Source organism: Pectinophora gossypiella, chromosome Z (genome assembly GCF_024362695.1).
Source record: "Pectinophora gossypiella chromosome Z, ilPecGoss1.1, whole genome shotgun sequence".
In the NCBI taxonomy this organism is placed as follows: Eukaryota; Metazoa; Arthropoda; class Insecta; order Lepidoptera; family Gelechiidae; genus Pectinophora; species Pectinophora gossypiella.
The window spans coordinates 17949807-17962507 of NC_065433.1; the positions used below are offsets into that span (position 1 = coordinate 17949807).

Consider the following 12701-nt stretch of genomic DNA (forward strand, 5'->3'; position numbering starts at 1 on the left):
TAAGATATAACAAGTGGCAGCAATGCTTTAAGCGTGGAATTTCATAAACACTTTTACCAAAATACCAAATTATACCATTTATTTTACGTTATCAAAATAATACGAGAAGGTCACGCTCAGCGTAGGATGCTATAGGCACCTTCAGGATCTTTTCTCCTGTGTGCCGGACGCCTCTACTCTGAGAAAGTTTCGTGGTTTGTTTTAAGCTCATTCAATACGTTAATATAGAATACAGTTCAAATGGAATACGAAAAGGCTTGAATGAATTAAACATCAATCGTTGGAGAAATGGAATACGAAAAGGCTTGAATGAATTAAACATCAATCGTTGGAGTCATGTAGAAAAGAATGACATTTGACATGAATAAGAGACATGGAATAGTGACGGGACACGGGCCGCTATACCTCTCTCGCCCACTCACCAGCCAAAGCTAATCGATTTTAAATAACTCCATCGCGAGTAGGTTTCAAATGGTTGCGCGCCGTTTGCGCAACCACTTCCTGCAACGCTGAACTGTGACCTGAGCGATAAAACTCTGTGCGTGTTTATAATTGTCGAGTTTCTGACTTTTTTACTATTGTAACACACATGCCCATGTGGTAAGGCCCTGTTTATTTACAAATTGCAAAATGCAGCACATAATTACTGTTCACAAATCAGCGGCAGGTCGGAGGTCACCGGAATGCGCAAGTTTCGTAAATCATAACATATCATTGATGATCATGTTACGAGTTAGTTAAATAGAAATGAAAGTGTCGATAACCGTTTAAGATTTTATGTCCAGAACTAATAGATATTAGGTACAATTTAAACAACAAACAACTGTTTATTGGTGAAAATGCATCTTATAGCGCCTCCGTAATGGGTACCATATACATTGTTCGTGCATTGTAAGTGCGTACACTTGTGAACACGTAATAGTATAGAAGATGGCACGTCAATTATATGTTATGTTACATACAGCAGATCCATGTGTAAACAAAACAGTTTGTTCCGGAGGCCGGGTGCGTGGGGGGCATCGCCCAAATAAGGCTTGACATTAGTTCTTTATACAACACTTTCATTGAGTGACAGCATTATGATGACGTAGCTGTTTTGATATTGTGAATGAAGCGCAAGGATGATCACCCAATATTTCAACAGACACAAGGCTGTATATCAGTGATGGATACGTATTGCAACTTCACAACGATCAGAAGATTTGTATCAACGCACTATCTTGAGCAAGTGTAGAAAATTAGTACCCACATTATGCCAATGATTGGTTCGAATTTGATTAAAGTAATTATCGTAATATATGGGAGATTATGTAGATTGGGTGAACACGTCCTTTGTGCTTCGTGGGCACAAAGCATAGCGGTGTAATGATCATTGCAGTATTCCATTCAGAAACGGCAATCTGAGCAATTTCCCTAAAGGTCACCGCTACTGCATAATGGCACTAAATAAACATAATTATTGCAAAACATATCGTCTTCGCTAAACTTGCCCGAAGTCAAGCGCGGACAGCGGGTGACGACTTATTTAAAATTATAAGATTACCGCTTAAGCATAGCTCTATACATAAGTTACATAACATAAACATCCTATATACATCCCACTGGCCTCCCCGGAGGGGGTATGGAGCATACGCCACCACGCTGCTCCATTACTGCTGCTGCTATTTAAGTTGTTTTAAATTCCTCCCCCCAATTAAGCAGATGGGTTGTGGATCCCTAATGTGGGTTTGCGGGAGTGTGAGAGAATGTGGGTTTATGGTGAAATCTCTGCTAGTCGTGCTATAATGTGTTATGGAGAAGTTTAGTTGTAATTTGTTTTATTCTTCTACATAATATATAATATAATATAATAATAGTGTACCTTTTGTCCTTGACTATGTGCCTTTCAATCAGGTTACAGAGTCCTTTGATGGGGTGTATATCGATTATATGACAAAATTCAATTCTAAATTCGAAACATTTCTCAGATGCAATGAATAAATAAATATTATTATTATTCTATTGTGCGTCGGTATAGAGTACCTCTTAGACCCGCACGAGTCATTGTGGTACCTACAGGTAGTTAAATGAATGTGCAATCATTTATTTTAATTAAACCTTACCAAGTCAATACCTATATCAAAAATCCTTGTAAGTATATTAAAACTTTTTTCAAATTGTTGTGGTATGTTTGTAATTAATGTGGACATAAGCAAAAATATTAGGTATATATTAATGCACCTAAGTGTGTACCTATATTTTAAACCTTGCCCTTTTTATCCTCAAATTGTAGGGTTAAATTAAAATCGAATCTTTGCGATGACTGAATCTAGACTGAAGCTAACGAAATATAATCATCACCATGTTTGTTACGATTCTATCATTTTTAAGTTGTTTTGTACGGAAAGTAAAATTACATGGCCAACTGAGGCAAACCTACAACAAGTGAGAAAAAATGAATTACTATTTATAAATTCAGTAAAAACGCGCCAACGTTTTATGGCTTCTTATAAAGCTCTGAAAATAAAATTTCAAATAAAATATGTACCATCTTCCGTTCTCGTTTTCACGTTTTTCTAACCTAACCAGAAGATTTGACCAGTTTTTTTACAGAAACTACTGCCTGTCTGACCTTCTAACCCGAAATAAATATCTGTCCAATACAAGTTAGGTCATAGGGAATGGGCGTTTCTCTCGATGTTCTCTTCACCACTGAGCACGTGATAATCATTTATGGTCCAAACATGAATTCGCAAATCACTTGTTTAGGCCCATGCTACATTCAAAATTACGATCTCACAGTGAAAGACAAGCGACTTTACAACTGTGCTAAGTAAAAAGATAGATAATACAACATAAATGTCGTCATATCCAGTTTTGAAGTGATACAAAACTTCCAATATATAGTATATTATACATAACTTCAAAATTACGATCTCACAGTGAAAGACAAGCGACTTTACAACTGTGCTAAGTAAAAAGATAGATAATACAACATAAATGTCGTCATATCCAGTTTTGAAGTGATACAAAACTTCCAATATATAGTATATTATACATAACTTCATAATGTAAATCGACAAGTTACATGTCGTCTTCTAAGAATTAAGTAAAAATGAAAAACTTGAGTTAGAGCAATTACGAATACAGGAGAAAAAAACCATTTTCACTTAAAGTCAACGACCATATCGTCGGTTAATTAACTCCAACTCTTATGCGTGCTATGAATGTTGAAATGTTGATGTTATAGATATTTAAAACCCCATAATTTGCTATGAAATATTTCTGGAATTGTTTATTGTTTAACTTAACAGCCTCTATGGGTAGTGGTTATATCATTGGGTTCACGATCTGGAAGTACGTGTTCGGTAACAGTTGGGGAGGGGACTTTGTCTAAAATTACTTTGTAAGTCTTTTGTTTTGCTAAGACTCAGATATCAGAATACAGATATCAGAACGTAATTATCATGGATAAACATATTGATGCGGGCAGGGCAGGACCGATCGTCGTGGAGGCCTATGCCCTGCAGCGGGCGTCGCACGGCTGATAATGACAAACTTATTGAAGGTCTATGTTACATCACTTGAAGATATGTAGATACATAACAGACTGAAACACCTGATTGTCTATGCCTATGCCCAGCAGTGGGACGCATACGCTGTTTTAAGGCAAATAGAGAAACCTATTTTCCGTCTCCTTGTATTAGAACATAAAAATTAAATGTAGAATGAGCAAAGACTACGCTTCGAATACGTACATAGATAGACACAACTTACGCCCATAAGCCCTATCGGTGTGAGCAGAGCTACAAGTAAAAAGAAGACAACACGCATTTAGGGTGGTATTAATAAACTAATCTCAGCTTCGAGACTGCCCTCAAGATCATGTCAAAGTGACAGTTATTATATAAAAACAGGGACTTGAGCATGATCTTGAGGGCAGTCTCAGCTGAAATTAGTTTATTAATACCACCATCCTTAGGATTGAAGTCCTAAGAAACAGAACCTGGGCCCTCAGAGTGACAGATAAGCGTTCTTCCAACCGGGTTACCATGGCTATCTATCTCAATAATATACATACATAATTCTATAAAAACAATAATATCATATCTATTATTAGACCATATTGGTGCCGATTCGAGCAGCCACGACCAAAATTTTAACTCAATTAGAATTTCAACAGGACTGAAACTATAATTATCTCTTCCATGCACTTATTGTAAGTTTCACGGCCTCTGTGGTCCAGTGGTTGAGCGTTGTGCTCACGATCCGGAGGTCCCGGGTTCGAATACCGGTTTGAACAAATCACAAAAATCACTTTGTGATCCCTAGTTTGGTTAGGACATTATAGGCTGATCACCTGATTGTCCAAAAGTAAGATGATCCGTGTTTCAGAAGGCAGGTTATGCCGTTGATCCCGGCTATTCCTGATGTGGCGGCTCATTAATAAACCTGACACCAGGGTTGATGGAGTTGGTAATCCACCTCACAACCCTCACGATAGAAGGAGGAGGTTGTAAGTGAAGGTCGGCAATAATTCAAGAGGTGTCAACTGAAATTAACTTAACCCGAATAACCACCATAAGTGTTACGTGATGGACATCACTGATATACGCAGGTAATATAACAACTCGTTAACAGTCCAGTGATCCATATATGGGTCATTACGGACTAGCTCCATAAGTCCGTGACCCATACTTGTTCAGAGCCCTGAGTGCGGCCTTTAAAAGTTCTAATTTTTCATGATAGTAATAGATATGGTTTACTTCCTTTTGCACTCAATAGGTATTGTGAAGTGTTTCGAATTAGAATATATTTATTATTATTTTCGTTTTTAACAGGACGTAAGTATATAAAGTTAAGTAATAAGCGGGACTTGCAACGAAGTCATAATATTTTGTATGGGGACTGTCAACGTGTTAAGTCGTAGTGTGACGGGTTCGAATCTCGGCTCGGGCTCTAACCACTGAATTATTTGACTTGATGAGTACCGGGTGAGAGCCTTCAGCGCTCCCAGTTTGTACGGCCAAGTAGTTAATGCCATCTGCGGCAAATCTACAATAAGTCACGTCAAAAAAATAAAAGACTTGATGCGTTTACGGTTGGATGAAATATAATTGATATCACGTATCTTCCAGGATTTGTAAAAGGCTCGCCTTCTGTTAGTGGAGGAGTGGGAATACACCCCTGCCTAGCCCTTTGGGGATACAAGCGTTATAATCCACTTTTACGATTGGAATGGGATGGTAAGCAGTCGAAAGCTTTTAATGTTTTTTTGTTGACTAGTTCGTCGTTACAATGTAACTGCGCACAAGCTCATACAAAAGACATCAACGCGCGATAGTTAAAATTTTGTAAGTGACGTTTGATTGGAAGAGGCGTTTGGTCTTTTAAACGCTAATTTAATATTCATACATACATAAACTCACGCCTATTTCCCACCGGGGTAAGCAGAGACTATAGAATTCCATTTGCTTCGATCCTGACACACTTCTCTTGCTTCCTCCACATTCATCAATCGCTTCATACTCGCACGCCGGTTCAGAGTAGATCGTATTGAACCTTTTCTAAGGACATCTCCGATTCATGATTATACATAATTAACATTTTCTGTGTTATTAATCTTTGAGTGCAATAATTACCAGTAAATATAATTGTATATTCTTATTGGAAAATAATAAAAAAGCAGAAGTATTTGTGGTCGTAAAAACGCATTTGTATCTGGTATCGTTTTAAGAAGTAAGGACAAGATGTCTGCGTCGCGCAGTGAATGTCCACCCGCGCAGGATTATGCGATGCGTAAACAGCGTCAAGGCTCGGACGGCAAAATGTCACGATGTTGTTACCGCATTCTTTATAATAGTAATTACTGTACTTACTACGTTTCTACTGATATTAATAAACAAATTGAAATTAAAGCTTGATTTAAATATACAATAAATAAAAATCGAAACGAACTGTTTAATTGCATATCGTTACTTATAAGTAAATGGAAAAAGTACACTTCAAAATTGTAGTACCTATGTAAGTACAATTTTAAAATAATTTACTCGAAATAAAAATAAAGTAAGTATATACAATTTGAACAATAAATTCATAGTACAATATGAATACTTTTAAAATGTAATGTCTTGATTCCTATAAACTATCCTTTTCCTATTTATCCGATAAAAGATAAGTAGATTAAAAATGATAGTAGATAACTTATTATTTTTATATTTAAATAATTCTAATGTATTTTATTAGTTTTTGTAAAAAAAAATTACAATTAATTAAAACAATTTAAACACTCACCGCAAGTGGTCGCGCCGTAAGCTCAGCTTCTCACAAAGATGTCACTGACTATTGAAATACTATCACTCTGTAAGCTTGTACTTTCAAACTGCACCTCCGATTCCTGCACAATCATGCGCCCAAGTTAATTACCATCCAGCTCTTTGCTACCACTTGCTCTATGTATACCAAACACTAGACGCCGATTGTAAAACAAATTGTTATACTAATCTGCAAATTACACTCGTGGGAGGCATGATACTCCCAGGTAATCAAAACTAGCAGTATATGGTAAGTATACATAGATTACGCAAAATATTGACATCAATCGACAAGCGTCAGGTTAATCGATGCCAAAACAAAGAGCTATATAGAAAAACTTGGACAACTTCAATGATTCTGAAAAGCGGGTGGCAAAGATCAACATTATGAACATTCGCAAAAAGCAGTCAAGTTGGTGTTAGATGAGGCAAGGTTAATCTGTAAATATGCGACCCTAATATTCGACAAGTTGGTCTTAAAACTGACCTCGGAGCTGCAGAACAGACCTGAACCCACTATCTGCGATGATTGGTAATGTGTGCCGTTGTTACAGGCGACGGAATGCAAGAAGCGCTGCAGAATGTAACAAAGTGACACTTGTCAAATAAATGTAACACTAGCATAGTTCCTACACATTGTATAACCGAGTCATAACACTAATCTAAGAAAAACTGAAGCTGCGAGCGACGGAACACGCGGCGAAGACAATGCTTCTCACGGCGGCTAAAGTCTCTAGAGTTACGCAAAAATTGCACATAATTAGGCCCGGATTTTTTAAACATTCATTCGGACATTGTCTAAGATATTTGACAAAGCAATGTTAGTAAACTGGGAGGGTGTGAAAAAACCACAATTAACATTTGACTATTGTCTGATCAGCTCAGTTTGGTGAGTGGAGGAATTAAGGCTTCATCGAGATAAGATTAAAGGTTATGCAAAAAGTCGGTCAGAGGTTGGCTCGTCCCAACCCTAACACACAAAGAAGAAAAACATTACTCATTTCTATTAAAATACAACACTATTGTCGCGATTCAGTGATAAACAAAATTCACTGTTTAAAACTTTAGAACGACAAGAAAAAAGCCCCTATCACGTATTAATTTCTACACTAACAGACAAATTCCTGCAATCATCTAACCAGGTTAGTATATATTAGATCGCTGAGCTTCTAAAAACTTACCACCCCGTGCATATAGTTCACTTTGTTATAATATTGAATTCATTGAAATCAAACGAAACTAAATTCTACAACTAAGTTTTATATGTATAGGGCGGTAAGGGCTCTCTGAAAAACAAAACAATATATTTAACTAGAAGATAAACACTCGCAAAAAGCAACTTGAAAGTACAATGCCCAGAAAGTTTTCAAAAATTTAAACGTTTAAATTTCGAGCGCGAAAAGTTTTAATAAAAAAAAATACCGAGAGCGTCTGTATCCGTGAGGCGTGTGAAGATGTGCACTCGGCGGACGGTCGCCGGCGAAGACTGCGGTATGTTGCGCGCGCGCCGCCTCACCGCCTCGGTGGGGTCGGGATCTAGGGAAAGGGGAGATCATCTTTGATTGTTCTTTTTATTAGGCAAACTCTATGCAGAGGAATGCCAATGTGACGTTAAACTGGTACCTATTGCTGGCTAGTGATAGAAAGTGGTGGATGAGAGCGGAAGGCAATAGTCACCAAGGTCGCATGGGATCGTATTATTTACTAGCTGCAAACTTTATATCACAAATTGCTTACATCTTCACCTATGGGTTGCGCGAAATGACTCACGATGAACACATTACACCTATATTTAACTATTTCCATCGTCGTCTTAACACGCCATCAACTTGTCACATGCAAATCTTCTAAGCGTTTCTTAAATTTTTAGGTGAGGTTTTTGAATATTTTGGAGAGGAATTTAATAAATCTGGTTGATGATAAGTTTATTTATGGATCGCCATAGTAGACTTTATTGCACGATTCATTTTGTTAGTCATAAACTTAAGTATTTTCGCACCTTAATACTGCTAAAAGACAAAAAAAATCTCGACACATTATAAATCTTATCTTTACTGGCCTTTGTAATTAACAACCTTGTCAAACAAACATACGGACAATGTTCTCAGACAATACAAGTAGCTAATAGTGTCAAACTGAATAGGTCATAATGATAAGGGTTACTTACCTCACTGTGTATAACAGACCTATAAGTAGGTGAGAAAATGTTAACCATATCGTAATCAGATCACAGCACTGTCAAGTATTTCGTAATAGATTATTGGAAGGTGCATAAAACGAAAAATGTAATGTAAGTGATTATTGTAACGCCTTCTGGGAAAACATCTCACTAAGGTGGATGAAAAGGAATAAATAAATAAAATAAATCTTCATCTTCTTTTATCGTGTGGGTTGTAAGGTGGAGTACTAACCTCATCAACCCTGGTGTCAAGGTTACTATTGAGCCGCCAAAGGCCCCTGACATGGCTCATGTAACGACTACTTACTTACATCAGTAAGTAATAACCGGGACCAACGGCTTAACGTGCCTTCCGACCCAAGTAGCATCGGTCTGGAGGCTTAAAACAAAATTATCTATTGATAGTCTATTCGTGGTTTATTTCTAGACAAGGGCTTTCTACAGATGGCTTCTATAAAGTATTAGTATTCTTATAGAGTATCTTCACTAATATTTGATTATTTTTAGATAATTTGCTCTATAGAGCACTTATTTTAAGTACATTTCTAGGTATGACGATTATCTTAAGACAATATTATCTATAAGTAATGAATAAAGCCTAGAGGAACCGATTTTCTAGATATTTTATAGATAAGATGGTATATTTTAAGATATAACTTTCTACAAATATTCAATTTAAGCTAGTGGTACTCTTATCTTTGTTTTAGAGAGACACTTAAGTCTAAATAAACTACTTTTATAGATATGTTATAGTTATTCTAAAAATTTGCTAGTGAAACAGTGTTTCCAGTGTTTATTTGCCTAACAATAGTATAACTAAGTGCAATTTTACTAGATCGATTGGCTTTATGCAACGGAGACAGTAAAAAATTAAAGATCACGATCTCATTTTTTGGGGTTCCCAGCTGGTCCTGGCGTGAGCGTTCAGCCGATATATTGCCTCATACTCAAGATATAGTTCAAGAGGCGAGAGATTAAATGCTTTGGACCGACTTAGAGGTCTTAGAGGACCTTGGATGTGTTAATTTCTTAGATCGTAATGACATAACATTTTATATTATTCATGGATGTGTACAAATTGACGCAGCGCCGAGTATAAAGGTGATCTTTGTGGTGGTGCCTTTGAGATGGAGGGGGCTGGTGAAGCGATTTGCCACTTATACCTGTAAGAGGGGTATTAATCTATCCACCAATTTAAATTTAAAACTTATTTGTCAATCATAACTTTTATTCAAACAAAAATCGACTTTATTATTACTTCACTGTGATTGTTATTGGTAGTTGTAGGGTCGTATGCTGATTGACGGATTGCCATGGACAAACCACCAAACCACCACCATAGACAAAAGAAATGCACAAAAATGAAGTTTAGAAAAAGCGACCTTATTATTACTGCACTGCGGTCACAAATCATTTTAGGGTCGTGTGCTGATTGACGGAATACCACAGGGCCCCCAACTACCTGCGGTCGGCCACCGGCAAGACCGTGCCTCGAATCCCACTACCCTCCAGAGGGAGCTTCCCGGCCTGACGTCGCTTAAGGAACCAAATCGGTTCTAAGCAACACAACTGATACCCTTACATCCCCCAAAGGCACTGGTACTCCCGCGCACAGACGGAACGCAGCAAGTGGCTTGGCGCCTGGCTCCGGCGGGAGGGTGGTAGCTAACCAGGTGGCGAGGTCTACCACCAGCTAAAAGAGGTGTTATGTTTGGAATTACCCTTAGTCAACTCTTACGACATCCACGGGAAGAGGGGGGCGGCGACAATCGTATTCTTTCTCCGTCGCCGCACGGTTAAAAGTGAATTCTATTTTGCAATAGCGAGTTCTATTTTGGAAAATGAATAATATCAGGAGAAAATAACGGACCTGTGTCATCGTCATTATATACCAGTAAAAAAAAAGAAATATGCTAGATTTGAAAAAAACTAAAACTCTAGGAATCTCTAATATTGCAAGTAAGTCCAATAATAAAATTCACCTAAGAGGTAGAAAAACGTACAGAACGTCTATCATTAAATTTATTTATATTTAAATAAAAAAATATATTAAAAATACATAAACTCACGCCCGTATTCCCTGAAGGGGTAGGCAGAACTACAAATCGAGAAACTATTTGCAGCCACTTATGATACAAAATCCTAAGGTGGATAATGATGAACACAAAAATTTGAAAAATGTTACAAATGGTAGGTTTATTTATAAAAGAGAATTCAATATCGTTTTGACGCTAATATCACAGGGTTACGCATACGCACGAAGTGTCTCCACGGGAGTTAAAAACAAAGTACATAACTATGTTTATATACAAGAGGTTATCGTCTGAGTATTTTTGGATAGATGTAATACCACTCATACATTTTATCGCCTTCTTTAAACCATACTAGACTGAATTTAACGAAAGAACTAAATGACTTAAGATTATATTTCGCATTGTTTACAAATAAAAATATTTTTCTTTCCCTCGTCAATTAATGCAATAGATTGCTTCTGCACAATTCTATCCATAATTGTTCACAACGTAAAAAATACAGTTCTCTGATGAATGTCTAGAAATACTCCGAAGAGATAAACAGTATACAAAAATGACAGTTTATAGGCAATCTTAAATCACTCATAAACCTGTTTTTTCTTCGACTAGTAAGTTTAGTATGTAACAAGTACAAATAGTCTTGTCATTATCTAGAGCCATACTACAGACAATTCTTTAGAATGTTTGTTCTAAAGGAATCGATTTTCTAGACAATTTTAACTAGACGCCATTTTTATTGCTTGATACGTTTTTACATTATTATAACGAACTATTTATTCGTGTTTTTATGAATAAATTATGTCTAATAAATCATTCTACACGTTTTAAAATACTATATTATGAATGAAATAAAGGGTTAAAGCATTTGAATCTAATTTAAAAAATATTATTTTTACAAAATATTTTTTTATTTGGTAAATTATTAATTAAATATTACATTTAAAGCGGGCGCTCTTATTTTCAGAGAGTTTTACACAAATTCCACGAGAAACTTTCATCCGCATTAGGTTTTTCATGTCTAGGTGACAGTATCAGCCCGTATAAGCGGTAAATAAATAGGAATTTAGAAATTTGTAACGCCATGTTGTAATATTAACTTTTACTCTTGTGAGATCTGCGCCATTATGAATCGTTGTCTATTTCAAATAAAAATTATCTTAAAGCTGTTAATGTTAAGAAAATTTGGTCTTAAAACTTCACATGCAAAGATTTCTGTTTAGCTCTTAACATTATCTATAGACTATCTACTAGTGCACATTGTGGTCTATAAACAGTTTAGAAAGACTCTAGAAGTACGCCTTTAGACTTTGAAAATTTTCAACTCTTAACTCTATCTATTCGTGCGTTCTTAACTCCTTCTTATGAATAGCTACAAGGTTGTGCCCACTTGGCTAGAGGCTATCTATAAGCGTTCTTGAAGATAACTTGAGGGATATTTTACTCTAGAGGTAGACAATCAAATCGCATTCTATTAGATATCTAATATCCCCTTTTTAGACTCGCCAATGCTACTTGGGGAGGCACGGATCATCTTACTTTCGGGCAATCTGGTGATCAGCCAGTAATGTCCTAACCAAACTAGGGACCACAAAATAATTTTTGTGTTATGTCCCCACCGGGAATCGAAGCCGGGACCTGCGGATTGTGAGCCCAGCGCTCAACCATGCACCACAGAGAACAATAAATAAATAAAATATTAAATAAATAAATAGGTAGGTTAGAAGATGAATCATGAATCACGAATTATATTTCGGATATACTTACTAGAGAAAGGACGATTCAGGTAGTCAGCTTGAATAGCTCTAATGATAGCCAAGTCGTAAAAGACTGCCTACTTATTTAAGATTTCTCTGATGGAAAGGAAAATCTATTAGGTTTACGACAAGTCCGTAACCTGTCTGCGTTGAATTCTAGGAAACTCTTCCGTCATATTGTTATAAAAGCTATCGGGACTTGGTCCGGCTGCACCTCTGACCCCGGCACCAGGCATCAATGACTGTAACGAGCCTCGCCCCTGGCCACTATTATGACAGGAGAGATCCGACGCCAACTTTGATAAAAGCTTGTACGGTTGACAATGCCTTCAGCTACAAATCTTAGTGTACAATTGCCACACCACGTCTCAGTTGTGAAACAGATTTATGCGTTTATGTTTACAGACTTCTTTACTGCCTAGTGTTTATTTTAATACATTAG

General features: G+C 36.8%; 1 protein-coding gene across 5 annotated transcripts in view; it reads right to left on the bottom strand.

Moving 5' to 3' along the window:
- LOC126380444 (mucin-3A) overlaps nucleotides 1-7769 on the bottom strand; it is a 45801-nt gene extending 38032 nt beyond the window's left edge. For 2 of the 5 annotated variants that reach the window (XM_050029856.1, XM_050029851.1), the window contains exons 1-2: nucleotides 7716-7769; nucleotides 6274-6376 (exon numbers count right to left, since the gene is read on the bottom strand). The gene's annotated coding sequence lies outside the window, so the exon portion shown is untranslated. Of the gene's footprint in view, nucleotides 1-6273; nucleotides 6377-6780; nucleotides 7570-7715 lie in introns of those variants that run through there. The other 3 variants (XM_050029853.1, XM_050029854.1, XM_050029852.1) reach the window with 3 other exon arrangements.
- Between the last annotated feature and the right edge of the window lie 4932 nt (nucleotides 7770-12701).